This window comes from Triticum aestivum, chromosome 5A (assembly GCF_018294505.1).
Source record: "Triticum aestivum cultivar Chinese Spring chromosome 5A, IWGSC CS RefSeq v2.1, whole genome shotgun sequence".
Classification (NCBI taxonomy): domain Eukaryota; kingdom Viridiplantae; phylum Streptophyta; class Magnoliopsida; order Poales; family Poaceae; genus Triticum; species Triticum aestivum.
In genome coordinates, this window is record NC_057806.1 from 120079658 (window position 1) to 120097330 (window position 17673).

The following is a 17673-nucleotide window of genomic DNA, read 5'->3' on the forward strand; positions in this document are numbered from 1 at the left end:
GATCCTCTGGGGTACCATAGGCCAAAGTTTGGGGTATGAGCCAAATATCGAAAGATTCGTTTGACCGCCACATAGTGACTTTCCTTAGGTGCGGCTTGAAACCGTGCACAAATTCCCACACTCAACATGATGTCCGGTCTAGATGCACAAAGGTAAAGCAAGGATCCAATCATGGAACGATATACCTTTTGATCCACCACTTTACCATTGGGATCTAAGTCAAGTTGGCACTTGGTGGGCATTGGAGTGGAAGCCGGCTTGACGTCACTTAGCTTGAATCTCTTGAGCATGTCTTGAGTGTATTTGGATTGATTGATGAAAGTTCCTTCTCTTCTTTGCTTCACTTCGAACCCTAGAAAGAACTTCAACTCTCCCATGGAGGACATCTCGAACTTTGAGGTCATGAGAGCGGCAAATTCCTCATTGAAAGCTTTGTTAGGAGAACCAAAGATAATATCATCAACATATAATTGGCACACAAACAACTCCCCTTTGACCTTCTTAGTAAAAAGAGTGGGGTCGATTAGCCCAACTTCAAAACCACGGTCTTGTAACAACTCGGTAAGGTGGTCATACCACGCACGTGGGGCTTGTTTAAGGCCATAGAGCGCCTTATCGAGTTGATACACATGATCGGGAAAGTAGGGATCCTCGAACCCGGGGGGTTGCTTGACGTAAACCAATTCATTAATGGGACCATTAAGAAAAGCACTCTTCACATCCATTTGTTGTAACTTAAAATTATGATGAGAAGCATATGCAATTAACAAGCGAATGGATTCAAGACGAGCAACGGGAGCAAAGGTTTCACCGTAGTCGATACCCTCGACTTGGGAGTAGCCTTGTGCTACCAAACGAGCCTTGTTGCGAATGATAATCCCATGGGCATCTTGCTTGTTCTTGAATATCCACTTGGTTCCAATGACATTGTGGTTCCCCGTTGGCCTTGGCACCAATCTCCACACTTTGTTGCGCTCGAAGTTGTTGAGTTCGTCGTGCATGGCATTGAGCCAATCCGGATCTTCTAGCGCCTCATAGACCTTGTGGGGTTCCACACAAGAGACAAACGCGTGATGCTCACAATAATTTGCTAATTGTCTACGAGTGCTTACCCCCTTTCTTAAGCTTCCAAGCACATTCGTCATGAGATGATCCTTGGTGGAGAGCTTGGATGCAATCTTGGCGGCACGACGCTCTAATTCCTCCTCGGTGGTGAGTTGAGGAGCGGTTACTTGATCATCTTGAGCGCCGTCATGAACTTGTTCTTGATCTTGAACTTGCTCGGGGGAGAGAACTTGACCTTGGGCATCACTTGGTGTGTCAACACCGTCTTGAGTATGATCTTGCCCTTGGTCTTGTTCATGAGGTTGAGGGCCTTCACTTTGTTCTTCGGAAGCGTGTGGGCCTTGGGTTGGTGATGGCTCCACTTGAGTGGAGCATTGTCCTTCTCCTTCGGCCACAAGGGGTTCCTCAATGGGTAGGATAAAACCAACACCCATTCTTCTTATGGCTTGAGGAGGAATTTCATCACCTACATCACAAGTGCCACTTTGCTCCACTTGGGAGCCGTTATTCTCATCAAACTCCACGTTACACGTCTCCTCAATAAGTCCCGTGGATTTATTGAGGACACGGTAAGCATGAGAGTTTGTAGCATAACCAACAAATATGCCCTCATGAGCTCTAGCCTCAAATTTAGACAACCGAACACCTTTCTTGAGAATGAAACACTTACACCCGAACACCCGGAAGTACTTGAGGTTGGGCTTGTTACCGGTGAGTATCTCATATGGAGTCTTGTTCAAGCCCTTGCGGAGGTAGAGCCGATTGGATGCATGACACGCGGTGTTGATGGCTTCGGCCCAAAAGTTGTACGGAGACTTGAACTCCGCCATCATGGTCCTTGCCGCATCCATCAACGTCCGGTTCTTCCTTTCCGCAACACCGTTTTGTTGAGGGGTGTATGGTGCGGAATATTGATGCTTGATTCCCTCATCACTAAGAAATTCATCCAAGGTGTAGTTCTTGAACTCGGTGCCGTTGTCACTTCTTATTGTCAAGATCTTTGCATTGTGTTGACGTTGTGCTTCATTTGCAAAGTCAATGACGGTTTGTTGGGTCTCGCTCTTCCTCTTGAAGAAATACACCCACGTGTACCTTGAGTAGTCATCCACAATCACCAAGCAATACTTCCTACCTCCAAGACTATCGAAGGATGGAGGCCCAAAGAGATCCATGTGAAGGAGCTCCAAAGGCCTCTTTGAATAAATGATAGTCGTGGGAGGGTGAGCCTTCTCATGTAGCTTTCCTTCGATACAGGCACTGCAAGCACGATCTTTAGCAAAACTAACATTCGTTAGTCCACGGACATGGTCCCCCTTGAGGAGACTTTGCAAAGATCTCATATTGACATGGGCTAAACGGCGATGCCAAAGCCATCCCACATCAACTTTAGCCATTAGGCATGTCGCGGTCTTAGTGGGTCGCTCCGAAAAGTTAATCACATATAGACCGTTCTCGACATGCCCAACAAAGGCTACTTTAAGAGTCTTGCTCCACAAGAGGGCCACGGTATCGATATCAAAGAAAGTGGCAAAGCCCATGATTGCAAGTTGACGAACGGAAAGTAAATTGTATGCAAGGGACTCAACAAGCATGACCTTCTCGATCGTGAGATCATGAGAGATGACCACCTTGCCAAGTCCCAATACCTTAGAAGATGAGGCGTCACCCCACTCGACATTGGTGGGCATAGATGGAACCTTGTGCACGTCCACCACCAAGTCCTTGCTTCCGGTCATATGATTTGTAGCTCCGCTATCAAGCAACCATGATCCACCACCGGAAGCAAACACCTACAAGAGATCAATGCTTGGTTTTAGGTACCCATTTTGTAATGGGTCCTTTGATGTTAGTAACAAGGGTCTTAGGAACCCAAATAGACCATTCAATGTATTCATGAAGAGAACCAACAAATTTGGCATAAACATGCCCATCACTAGCACGGCATAACACATAAGAAGGATTAAAATCGCCGGCTTTGTTGGGAGGGGTGACATTGCCCTTCTTGACATTATTCTTCTTCTTCTCCTCGGGGGCACTCTCTCCCTCCCTCACAAAGGTTTGCATGAGAGGAGGAGGCCGTTTGGTCTTGTCATTCTTCTTCTTGTTCTTGGAGTCGGGGACGTACCCAACCCCTTCCTTGGCCACACCTCCCTTTTGGTTGGTCAAGAGATCGTTGAGGTTCTTCTTGCCTTGTATGCAAGTCGCAAGACCTCTCTCAAGTTGCTCCTTCAACTTAGCATTTTCCTCAACAAGATGTATATGCTCACAACACGGGTTAGTAGCATTTGCATTATCAATTAAAACCATATGAGGAAAAGTTGCTTTCTCCTTAGTTAGCTTCACTTGGAGTTGATCATGAGACTCCTTGAGACTAGCGTGAATACCCTTCAAGGCCTTGTGGGCCTTGTCAAGTATATCAAACTCCTCTTTGAGTCTAGCAAGATCAACCCCGAGTTTGGCCTTCTCGGAATTTAGCACACGAGAAACAACGAGGGCATGATCATAATCTTTCTCTAACTTAGCATGATCTACGTTGTGTGACTCCTCAAGAGCCAAACGAAGACCACGCTCTTCCTCAAGAGCATTGGAAAGATCCGAAATCTCATCGGCATAGTCACGACTATGTCCTTCCATCTTAGAGATGGTGTCTTCGTGAGCCTCGATCATGTCATTGGCCTCACCAAGTTGTTCCAAGAGAGCAATAAAGTGCTTCTTGGATTTTCCCTTGAGTTTGCCCATAAAGGCCTCAAACTCGTTAGCCTCCACATTAGCTCCCTCAAATTCATTAATGCTATCCATTTGGGAAGGATGATTAATGATGGTAGTTTTGATGTTGGAGGTTACCTTGTTGGTGGCTTTAGCCATGAGGCACTTGGCGGTGATGCTCTCGTTGGGTGAGTCGAAGAGAGACACCCGTGACGTTGTTGCAATGGCAACGGAGGCCATGGCAACCGACTCATCATCTTCATCATCGTCATCGTCCTCATTGTACTCTTCTTGCACAACCAAGGCCTTGGGATGAGTCTTCTTGGTGAAGTTGTTCTTGTTGGGGAACGACTTGGCCTTGTCCTTTCGGATGAGTTTGCCACCATTGTCTTCCCTCTTCTCATACGGGCATTCCGCAACGAAATGACTCACGTTGCCGCAATTGTAGCAAGTCCTTACACGTTGCTTGCCCCTTGTACCACTCGAGTTGTTTTTGCTAAAGTTTGGCCTTGAGTTTTTCTTGCTCCAAAATTGCCTTGAAGCAAGTGCCATGTGTTCATGATATGCATACTTCGTATCTTCGGGGTTGCTCTCCTCTTCTTCCTCTTCTTCGTCTTCCACTATGAGCTTGGCCTTCAATGCAAGGTTAGGCTTCTTTGCCCGTTGAGAACGGAGCACCGCATTGTCGGCGGTCTTGTCCAAAATGTTCATGGCCACAAACTCATCCAACACTTCGCTTGAGGTCAAAGTGTGGAAGTCCGGTCTTTGACGAATGACGGAGGACATGGCCTTGTGATAGGGCATCATTGCCTTGAGGAATTTGCGCTTGATCCAATTGTCATCCGTGTCCTTGCTCCCGTGATCTCGTAGTGAGACCGCGAGTTTGGTTACTCTCCGATAGAGCTCACGAGGTTCTTCATCTTCCTTCATTGCAAACTCATCGGCCTCATCTTGTACCACTTCATAGTTGGAGCGTTGAATGCTTGCGCTTCCCCGGTAGAGAGACACGACACAATGCCATGCATCTTTGGCCAAGGCGAAAGGACGAAGATGAGGTAGGTCTTCGGGTGGAATAGCATCTTGAATGATGAAGAGAGCATTCTCATTGAATTGATTGTCCGCGGCTTCTCGAGGAGTGAAGTTGCTTGGATCATGTGGATAGAAACCTTCTTCAATGATTCTCCAAAGGTTAGTGTTCACATGATTTAAATGACGTTTAAAGCGGTAAACCCAAGAGTCAAAATCCTCATTTTTCACAATCTTAGGGGGAGGACCGGCATGATTCAAATGAGTGGAAGGAACCGGTCCACCATAAACAAGTGGTGGTTCCACATGGGCAAAGATGCCGGTGCCATTCTTGCCACTAGAAGAAGGAGCCTTTTCACTACTAGCTTCCCCCTTGTCGGGGATAGCATCCGTCACCTTGTTGGCGGGATCACCCACTTTCAACGGTGCGGTGGATAGTTTAAGCCCCTCAAGAAATTTAGTAAACATGCTTTCGACTTCGGTCGTCATGGAGGTTTTCAATGTCTCCAAGGCCACATTGAACTCCTCACGAGAGACCGAAGTTCCCCCATCTCCCGTAGACGAGATCGGATTCACACCGGAGTGTTCCTCCACACCGTCTACGGTATCAACCATACTCTTTGGACGGTAAAGTCCTTAATAAAGAGACGAGGCTCTGATACCAATTGAAAGGATCGATATGGTTGACTAGAGGGGGGGTGAATAGGCAACTAACAATTTTTAGCTTTTCTTTAACAAGTTAAAGTTTGCATCAAAATAGGTTGTCTAGAAATGCAACTAGGTGAGCAACCTATATGATGCAACGAGGATAGGTACACAAGCAAGCAAGAGATATAAAACAAGTAAGCTTGCTTAAATAAAGGCACGAGATAACCAAGAGTGGAGACGGTGGAGACGAGGATGTGTTGCCGAAGTTCCTTCCCTTTGAGAGGAAGTACGTCTCCGTTGGAGCGGTGTGGAGGCACAATGCTCCCCAAGAAGCCACTAGGGCCACCGTATTCTCCTCACGCCCTCACACAATGCGAGATGCCGTGATTCCACTATTGGTGCCCTTGAAGGCGGCTACCGAACCTTTACAAACAAGGTTGGGGCTCTCTCCACAACTTAATTGGAGGCTCCCAACGAAACCACGAAGCTTCACCACAATGGAATATGGCTCTGAGGTGACCTCAACCGTCTAGGGTGCTCAAACACCCAAGAGTAACAAAATCCATACAAGAAAGTATGGGGAACCAAATATCCTTTGGGGGAAGTGTAGATCTAGGTCTCCTCCTTCAATCCCTAGCAAATCAACAAGTTTGAGTGGCTAGAGAGAGAGATCGGGCAAGAGAGCTTGAAGGGCATCAATGGTGGAGTGAGAGAGGTCAAGGTAGGAGTGGTAGGTAGGAGAAACTCCCTTATATAGTCACCCTCAATTTCCAACCGTTACTGTGATTTTAGCACTGTAGCGGTACAACCGGTCCTCGTCCCGGTACAACCGGGACTCACGGTGTATCTGCAGAACCCTACCAAGCGGTACAACCAGACCAGGGGGGGTAGTACCGGCTAAGAACAATAACCGGACTAACCGCCTGGCCACCGCACAAACACCGCATCAAAACAGGAGCTTGACCGGTACTTGGGCGGTGCCTGGCCGGAACAACCGTATGGCCTTGAGCTCTTGGGTGGCTAAGTCCTGAGCGGAAGAACCGCTCGGACCACCGGTGGTACCGGTCATCGTGGAACGACCGAACCAATCGGGCCACTACCGCCCAAGAACCGCATCAAACCAGAAGCGAGAGCGGTACTTGAGCGGTGCATGGACGGAACCACCGCCCCAGCTATTGTAGAGCATGGTGGCGGTACCACCGCCCGGAGGCAGCGGTACAACCGCTCGAGCACAGCTGGTGAGCGACAAGACCCAGTGGTACAACCGCTCTAGAGAGCGGTACAACCGCTGGGCAGAAACAGTGAGCAGAAAAGAAAAGAGGGGAAGAGGCAAGGAAAACTCTCTCTCTCACACACACACCTGAGGAAGGCAAAGAGAGGGTGAGAAAAGTGTACGTGAACTGATTCCCCCAGAGCTTCCTAATGAGGATTCCCTCTTGATAGTACGGGTACTCTACGACCAAAGAAAATAAAACCGTAGAGGACACGTCTTCGATCTTTTCCTTCGAGAGGTAATAGCAATCCGATGTAAGCCTAAGCATCGAGAACCTGAAACATAAAGCACACGTTGAGACCACCAAGGGTTGTCATCATCATACAAAACATAAAGTAGGGAAATGCCCTTCCAACAACTTACTCTTGCTCAGTGATTTGCGCGCCACTTGTCCATTGATCGATTAGCTGATGAGTTCATCGTGGTAGGGCTTGAAATGCTTCTGCTCATGGAATCAAATATGAATGTTGGCCCAAAGTGTTGCGCCCTTTTGACCCGTGTCATGGATAAGATCGATGCCAGCGGCCAACCACGCATCATACAATAACTCGTTCTCCTGCATGTTGAAGCGTTCTCCTCTAGCTTTCTTCTCTAGATCGGCTGCAAATTATCAAGCTCGTTGTCATCGTCCCGCTCCTGCCGACCGGTGTATGAATCCGACTGGCCAGTGCACGTGCCTGTTGGGGAATGTAGTAATTTCGAAAAATTTCCTACGCACACACAGGATCATGGTGATGCATAGCAACGAGAGGGGAGAGTGTTGTCTACGTACCCTCGTAGACCGAAAGCGGAAGCGTTATATCAACGCGGTTGATGTAGTCGTACGTCTTCACGATCCGACCGATCCAAGTACCGAAAGCACGGCACCTCCGAGTTCTGCACACGTTCGGCTCGGTGACGTCCTCGCCTTCTCGATCCAGCAAGAGGGGCGAAGTAGTAGATGAGTTCCGGCAGCACGACGGCGTGGTGACGGTGTTGGTGAAGAACAATCTCCACAGGGCTTCGCCTAAGCACTACGAAAACTATGACGGAGGATAAACTAGAGGGGACAGGGTTGCCTGCACATGGCTTGGTGTTTCTTGATGTATCTTGGGTGCTAGCCCTGCCCTTCTATTTATATGTTGAGCCTTGGGATCGAAACTTGGAGTAAAAGCCTCCACAAAGTCGGTTTCACCCGAAAGGCAAGAGTCCTTCCCGGACTCCAGGGCCAGACGCCAGGGTCCCCTGGCGTCTGGCCCCTGGACTCCACAAAACTTCCTTTTGCACTTTCCAAAAACCTTGTGGGCTTTCCCCTTTGGCCCAAATAAAGTGTTCTCGTACCCAAACACTTCGGGAAACATCCGGAACCCCTTCCGGTGAATTCCGGAACCCTTCCGAAGACAAAACACTATTATCCCATATATCAAACTTTATCGCCGGACCATTCCGGAGTTCCTCGTCATGTCCGTGATCTTATTCGGAACTCTGAACAACATTCGGTTACCAACATACATAACTCATAAATACTATATCGTCAACGAATGTTAAGCGCGCGGACCCTACGAGTTCGAGAACTATGTAGACATGACCGAGACATTTCTCTGGTCAATAACCAATAGCGGAACCTGGATGCCCATATTGGCTCCTACATATTCTACGAAGATCTTTATCGGTTGAACCGCATAACAACATACGTTGTTCCCTTTGTCATCGGTATGTTAGTTGCCCGAGATTCGATCGTCGGTATCTCAATACCTAGTTCAATCTCGTTACTGGTAAGTCTCTTTACTCGTTCCGTAACACATCATCCCGCAACTAACTCATTAGTTGCAATGCTTGCAAGGCTTAAGTGATGTGTATTACCGAGTGGGCCCAGAGATACCTCCCCGACAACCGAAGTGACAAATCCTAATCTTGAAATACGCCAACCCAACAAGTACCTTCAAAGACACATGTGGAGCACCTTTATAATCACCCAGTTACGTTGTGACGTTTGGTAGCACACAAAGTGTTCCTCCGGTAAACGAGAGTTGCATAATCTCATAGTCATAGGAACATGTATAAGTCATGAAGAAAGCAATAGCAACAAACTAAACGATCAAGTGCTAAGCTAACGGAATGGGTCAAGTCAATCACATCATTCTCCTAATGATGTGACCTCGTTAATCAAATGACAACTCTTTGTCTATGACTAGGAAACATAACCATCTTTGATCAACGAGCTAGTCAAGTAGAGGCATACTAGTGACAATTTGTTTTGTCTATGTGTTCACACATGTATCATGTTTCCGGCTAATACAATTCTAGCATGAATAATAAACATTTATCATGATATAAGGAAATAAATAATAACTTTATTATTGCCTCTAGGTCATATTTCCTTCAGTCTCCCACTTGCACTAGAGTCAATAATCTAGTTCACATCGCCATGTGATTTAATACCAATAGTTCGCATCGTCATGTGATTAACACCCATAGTTCACATCTTCATGTGACCAACACCCAAAGGGTTTACTAGAGTCAATAATCTAGTTCACATCGCTATGTGATTAACACCCAAAGAGTACTAAGGTGTGATCATGTTTTGCTTGTGAGAGAAGTTTAGTCTACGGGTCTGCCACATTCAGATCCATATGTATTTTGAAAATTTCTATGTCAACAATGCTCTGCATGGAGCTACTCTAGCTAATTGCTTCCACTTTCAAAAATGTATCCATATTAAGACTTTAGAGTCATCTGGATCAGTGTCAAAATTTGCATCGACGTAACCCTTTACGACGAACCTTTTGTCACCTCCATAATTGAGAAACATATCCTTATTCCACTAAGGATAATTTTGACCGCTGCCCGGTGATCTACTCCTAGATCACTATTGTACTCCCTTGCTAAACTTAGTGTAGGGTATACAATAGATCTGGTACACAGCATGGCATACTTTATAGAAACTATGGCTGAGGCATAGGGAATGACTTTCATTCTCTTTCTATCTTATGTCGTGGTCGGGCTTTGAGTCTTACTCAATTTCACACCTTGTAACACAGGTAAGAACTCTTTCTTTGACTGTTCCATTTTGAACTACTTCAAAATCTTGTCAAGGTGTGTACTCATTGAAAAAACTTATCAAGCATCTTGATCTATCTCTATAGATCTTGATGCTCAATATGTAAGTAGCTTCACCGAGGTCTTTATTGAAAAACTCTTATTCAAGTATCCCTTTATGCTATCCAGAAATTCTATATCATTTCCAGTCAGTAATATGTCATCCACATATAATATCAGAAATGCTACAGAGCTCCCACTCACTTTCTTGTAAATACAGGCTTCTCCAAATTTTTGTATAAAACCATATGCTTTGATCACACTATCAAAGCGTTTATTCCAACTCCGAGAGGCTTGCACCAGTCCATAAATGGATCGCTGGAGCTTGCACACTTTGTTAGATCCCTTTGGATCGACAAAACCTTCTGGTTGCATCATATACAACTCTTCTTCCAGAAATCCATTCAGGAATGCAGTTTTGACGTCCATTTGCCGAATTTCATAATCGTAAAATGCGGCAATTGCTAACATGATTCGGACAGACTTAAGCGTCGCTACGGGTGATAAAGTCTCATCGTAGCCAATCCCTTGAACTTGTCAAAAACCTTTTACAACAAGCCGAGCTTTATAGACAGTAACATTACCATCAGCGTCAGTCTTCTTCTTAAAGATCCATTTATTCTCAATGGCTTGCCAATCAACGGGCAAGTCAACCAAAGTCCACATTTTGTTCTCATACATGGATCCCATCTCAGATTTCATGGCCTCAAGCCATTTTGTGGAATTTGGGCTCACTGTCGCTTCTTCATAGTTCGTAGGTTCATCATGGTCTAGCAACATGACTTCCAGAACATGATTACCGTACCACTCTGGTTGATCTACGAGGTTCGGTAGTAACTTGATCTAAAGTTACATGATCATCATCATTAGCTTCCTCACTAATTAGTGTAGTGGTCACAGGAATAGATTTCTGTGATGAACTACTTTCCAATAAGGGAGCAGGTACAATTACCTCATCAAGTTCTACTTTCCTCCCGCTCACTTCTTTCGAGAGAAACTCCTTCTCTAGAAATGATCCATTCTCAGCAATGAATAACTTGCCTTCGGATCTGAGATAGAGGGTGTACCCAACAGTTTCTTTTGGGTATCCTATGAAGACGTACTTCTCCGATTTGGGTTTGAGCATATCAGGTTGAAACTTTTTTCACATAAGCATTGCAACCTCAAACTTTAAGAAACTACAATTTTGGTTTCTTGCCAAACCATAGTTCACAAGGCGTTGTCTCAACGGATTTTGATGGTGCCCTATTTAACGTGAATGCAGCCGTCTCTAAAGCATAACCCCAAAATGATAGTGGTAAATCGGTAAGAGACATCATAGATCGCACCATATCTAATACAGTACGGTTACGATGTTCAGACACACCATTACTGTCGTGGATTTGTCACGGCAGATGTCCTAGTGTGAGGAATTAGTCATGAGGCCAACGCATCTACGCGGTAGCTTGAAGGGTTTGATCAGAATCGAGAGACACAACACGCAAGACAAAGATTTAGACAGCTTCGGGCCCCGGGAAACATCATCCGGTAACAACCCTACATGCTGTTTGTGGCTAGATCTCATTATCATCATAAGGGAGTCGCCGTAAACCGGCTCTCGCAGTTATGTCTAGCGCTAAGATTCTCTCCTTCCTTGTCCCTCTTTGGGGAGCTCTGCCCCTCCTTATATATGTTGAAGGGGTGAGTTTACATGTGGAGTCCTATTAGGATTAGGACGACTCTATCTTCTAATACAAACCGGATACAAGTCTGGGTCTTGACTCCTTGTAAGGGAAATATTCCTCACGCCTTTCCTCTTAAACCGGCCCACCATAAGCCGGCCTTCTTGGCCTTGGGCCTTGTCATCCATCTGTCCCACCCGCCGGGTTACCAGTGAGTCATAATGTTCAGTCAGGTTACTTGTAAACCGTCTGGTCAATGCGGGTCGCCAGTGAATCGCCAAGTCTGGCCGGGTTACATCACGGGGTATATCCCCGACATTAGCCCCCAAGTTTAGCTTGGATTTATCCATGGTAAACTTATGCTGCAAAATAAACACAAGAACAAATTTGACAGGTTGTGCTCTGGGTTAAGAATTCTTGTAAAGCGGCACCTGATCATCCTTAAGTCCTTGTCATTTCCTCCTTATAGAAAATCCGGGTCAATAGACCAGCTTCATAATCAATTTGCTTGTAGAATAAATATTGTAAATAAAGAATCCATTTGAGTCGGCCTTCAATGCTCTGACTTGACAAAAATATTGGTCTTCAAATATTCAACTGATATTCAGCCGACTTGAAAATCTAGAACTCGCCAAGCTATGATTTCCAAACTCGACGGGTTATAAAAACTGATAATTCCGGGTCATGATTGTTGCCAACGCCGGTTCATGATTGTTCTCAACGCCGGTTCATGATTATTGATGACACCGGGTTAATCTGGTTTATTCAAAACTGAGAATTTGAAGATTTTTCTCCCTTATATCCATATTATCTGTAGCCCCCAAGTCTTGAATAGAACAAAGTGATGGCTTAATACTTGCTTCAATATAAATACTGCCACTTAAGAAATCCATGTTGTTGATCCCAGTCGCTTAGTAAAAACTGAATACTCCATATTATGTAGCCCCCCAAGTGCCGGGTTGTCATGCTTGCAGCAACCTGGGACTTGTAATTGCCGGATGCTCAAAAAACTTCAACCAGTGTAGCTCCCAAGAGTCGGGTCATTATGCAATAATGAGCAGGGACTTTATAAATATAATCATGCTTCATTGAAAATAACATCATATGATGTAATTCCACCATGAGGCTTGAACCCACGTCCACAAGGTTAAGAGCTTTGTGTTTTACCAACTGAGCTGTGGACCCTTGAATATAACGGATTAAGACTTGTGTACCTTGAATCATTTATAGGAGCAATTGGTAGCTCCCAAGGGCCGGCTCATTATGATGTGATGAGTCGGGTCTTCAATAAGGCCAGTAAAAATGACTTTGCATTAGCCCCCAAGTGTCATGGTGCATGCTGGCAGCGACATGAGACTTGTATATTTAATGTAATCTCAACTTGAATAATGTAGCTGCCAAGTGCCGGGTCGTAAGCTTGCAGCGACTCGGGACTATTCCTTCAATTGTAGAATAAATTATATCTATGTATAAGATAATAGCCATTGCGCTTAAAGCGACTTTGAAAACCTCAATCATAATACTGGTTATTGATAACCATAAAAAATCCAGCCATGTTTGGCTATTTGAAGATTTGAATAATATAATCCGGTTTAAAAACCTCAATCATTCAATATCATCATGAAAATCCAGCCAATTTTGGCTATGAAAGATATGAATATCTTACCAGTTGATAAGAAAATCCAGAGTTTAAATACTTGGCGGCTCTTGGTCGATGGCGACTTAATGCGCATTGATTGTAAGCCGGAATTTTTATAACCCAGTGGCTGATAGCCTTTGAGAAAATCCAAAATGGATAACCCTTTTGAAACATCAATTTTGATGATGAGCTTGAATTTATATGCCATAATTCTGCAAATCATGCACAAAGTGTAAATAACACATGCCCTCGCGACTTAACATCGAAAGCGAGGGTGGGTAGCCACCCGAATGCATTCTTATCTAGCACACAAGTAGATCACAAGAATCCTTGGTGGTTTACCGCAGGGTGGGTCATAATGCCCATATAAATAGCCAGGGTTTATAACCAAAGCTGTAATTGAAGATAATCAAATATGACATATATGATACCTGTGACATTGAATCACCTCGTTGGTTTAACCAATTCTGGTAGTGAGGGTGGTAACCCCAATCTTGAGTATTGAGAACTCCTTCCTTAATTTGTTGGATTATGATAATAAACCATACCGGGATATAATAAACACCGGATTTTCCTTATAACACTAGCGACTTGTTAGTCAAAATTAGACCGGGTTAATGAACACCGGATTATAACTGATCATGTACTGACAACTTGTAATTGAAAGCCAAGCCGGGTCAATAAACGCTAAATTATAATTGATCAAGCACTGACAACTTGTAGTTGAAAGCCAAGCCGGGTCAAGGACGCTGGTTTATCAGAAGATATTATGAACCTCAACAAAGGCGAAAAAACTTGGCAAATAGAACTCAAAAAAGAACATGCGAGGCTTTTTACGAGCTGTCAGGCTCCAAATCGAGGCTTTTCATGGGCTGCCAGGCCACTGAATTAACCATTTCACAAAGCCTCTTAAGATGGACCTCAATCTTTAACCAATCACGTTTTAACTTTGACAAGTTCAGGGTCTATGAGATTGATTGTCAAACGTTCGCGGGTCATACCAGGTTTACCTGGGAGGAGTGACTTACTTAAAGAAGGCAGGTTAATCCGGGGTTTTAGGTGCGTACACCTGGCTTCCAAGCTTGGCTTGATAGCCTATTACAAGGGTGCAGACTCTTAGTTCGTTGCAAAGCAAAGAGCCCCCAAGTAACTTCCCTGGTGGCCTTACACCGATCAAGAGGTGTAGCTATGGTTCGAATACGACCAAGCCCCCAAGTGATTTCCCTGGTGGCCTTACGCCGATCAAGAGGTGTGACTATGGTTCGAACATAGCCCCCAAGTGATATTATGAGTTGTACTCAAGGGATACCCATGTTTAAGTTGTGCTGTGCAACAGACTCTCTTTGGCCCCTTATGATAATATTGGCTTGATAGCCGAATTAACGAAGTAACCAGAGCTGTGCTCTTATGACAATATTGGCTTGATAGCCGAATCAATATGTAATCAGAATTCCGCTTTATAAACAGAAGCCCCCATGTGATCAATAATATGAGAAGCCAATAAGGCAGGATAACCCATGTTTGAACCGCGCGTCATAGCAACAGGTCCTCTTCGGCAACCTTTAACTTTTTGCAAGAGATAAATTCTTATTGAACCGGGATTTTGAACTAGATATTGAGAGCGTCAGAGCTTTGTGGGATTCATATTTCCCTTGAACCGGATTTTAAACCGGAATCTTCATTTTCAGCCGGAAATTTTCTGACGGCCTTTAAACTCGAACTTGTGAGAAGTTAATTCCTTTTTGAACCGGACATTTTTAAACCGGATTTGAGAGCTTCAGAGCTTTGTTGGAGAACAAATTCCCCTTGAACCGGATTGTAAACCAGATATTTGAGAGCTTCATTGAGACTAACTTCCCTTGAGCCAGATTTTAAACCGGAATCCTTTCTGATGACCCAGAACTTCTTCCTTGAGCCGGGATTTTGTAGCTGTCATATACTTTCTAAGCCGGAAATTTTCTGACGGCCTTTAAATTTTCATCAATATAACACTAGCCTCCGGGACCGGGTTATCTTTCCCTCCATCGTCCCGGGGTTCGTAAATTTGCTAAAACTGGCAAGATTTGCTGAGTCATGTCATCATAGCCCCCGAGTCTCAAAGGTGACTCGAGGAGTTGGCTTGAGACTCTCCATATTGGACCGTGATATAAACCGGCATAACTTGTATATCATTTGTGTTGATAGCATGGTGTGCATCCACAGAAAGGTTGAGGTGACTGCGGCATGTTTATAAATGATCCCATATGAGCCATGTCAGCAACTCGGCCAATGGTTCCTTCCAACTGGCTCCTTGAAGTTTAACCAAACTGTAGTGGCGGCAACTTGTGTGCCTGTCCATTGAGCCATCCAGTGCAGACGGCGGTTGGTAGCACACACAGTGTTCCTCCGGTAAACGGGAGTTGCATAATCTCATAGTCATAGGAACATGTATAAGTCATGAAGAAAGCAATAGCAACAAACTAAACGATCAACTGCTAAGCTAACGGAATGGGTCAAGTCAATCACATCATTCTCCTAATGATGTGACCTCGTTAATCAAATGACAACTCTTTGTCTATGACTAGGAAACATAACCATCTTTGATCAACGAGCTAGTCAAGTAGAGGCATACTAGTGACAATTTGTTTTGTCTATGTATTCACACATGTATCATGTTTCTGGTTAATACAATTCTAGCATGAATAATAAACATTTATCATGATATAAGGAAATAAATAATAACTTTATTATTGCCTCTAGGGCATATTTCCTTCAGTGTCTGGCTGCATGCTCGACTGCGTGTACAAGCCGAATTGTGTGTATGTTCCCGGTTGCTGGGCATGTACCTCCGACTCCGAGTCATCCACCTGGCCATCCTCAAAACAACCTTCGCCCCCTCCGTCGTCGATCATCTCCATCATCTCTATGTCTACATTTTCGTACATAGGCTCGCCCCACCGAGACATACCAATGAACAGAGAGTGGGAACCAAGTTGTTCCACGCCCAGCGTCCGCGACCGAATGCGTTGCGGCGATTCAAACTCGGAGAAAATAAGCGAAGAACATTGACGTTAATGCAATAAGGCATGTGCCCTACGGATATGAGGTCTTAGGGTAGATAGTATTCTCCAATCCACAAGAGGAAGGGAGGTCTTGGATATCCCTAGAGATTCTTCTCTAAAGGAGGCCTTGATCTCCAATGTAGATGGGTAGATGAGCAAAGCTCTATGAGTTTAGTCTAAAATGATTTGCTCAACTTAGGAGTGAGAAGGGGCGTCTATTTATTGCCTGAGTTGGCTTAGGGGCGAGAGAGAGGGATACATGGCCACTTGGGCCGAACTGCACGCGGGAAGGGCATGATCGTCAGGGTTGTTATCCGGACGTCTGATACGTCCCCGTCGTATCTACTTTTCCAAACATTTTTGCCCTTGTTTTGGACTCTAATTTGTATGATTTGAATGGAACTAACCCGGACTGACGTTGTTTTCAGCAGAATTACCATGATGTTGTTTTATGTGCAGAAAACAAATATTCTCGGAATGACCTGAAACTCCACGGGAGGTCTTAGAAAAAATAAAATAAAAATCCTCACCAAAGATGAAGACCAGGGGGCCCACACCCTTTCCACGAGGGTGGGGCGCCCCCCCCCCCCCCAGGGCGTGCCCCCCTACCTCGTGCCCCCCTGGAAACCCTCTGACGCCAACTCCAACTCTATATATTTGCTTTCGAAGAGAGAAAAATCAAAGAGAAGAAATCATTGCATTTTACGATATGAAGCCGCCGCCAAGCCCTAAAACCTCTCGGGAGGGCTGATCTGGAGTCCGTTCGGGGCTCCGGAGAGGGGGATTCGTCGCTGTCGTCATCATCAACCATCCTCCATCACCAATTTCATGATGCTCACCGCCGTGCGTGAGTAATTCCATCGTAGGCTTGTTGGACGGTGATGGGTTGGATGAGATTTATCATGTAATCGAGTTAGTTTTCTTAGGGTTTGATCCCTAGTATCCATTATGTTCTCGGATTGATGTTGCTATGACTTTGCTATGCTTAATTCTTGTCACTAGGGCCCGAGTGCCATGATTTCAGATCTGAACCTATTATGTTTTCATGAATATATGTGAGTTCTTTATCCTATCTTGCAAGTCTATAGTCACCTACTATGTGTTATGATCCGGCAATCCCGAAGTGACAATAATTGGGACCACTCCCGGTGATGACCATAGTTTGAGGAGTTCATGTATTCACTATGTGCTAATGCTTTGTTCCGGTTCTCTATTAAAAGGAGGCCTTAATATTCCTTAGTTTCCAATAGGACCCCGCTGCCACGGGTGGGTAGGACAAAAGATGTCATGCAAGTTCTTTTCCATAAGCACGTATGACTATATACAGAATACATGCCTACATTACATTGATGAATTGGAGCTAGTTCTGTGTCACCCTATGTTATGACTGTTACATGATGAACCGCATCCGGCATAATTATCCATCACTGATCCGGTGCCTACGAGTTTTCCATATATTGGTTTACTCTTATTTTACTTTCCCGCTGCTACTATTACAATCACTACAAAATACCAAAAACATTACTTTTGTTGTCT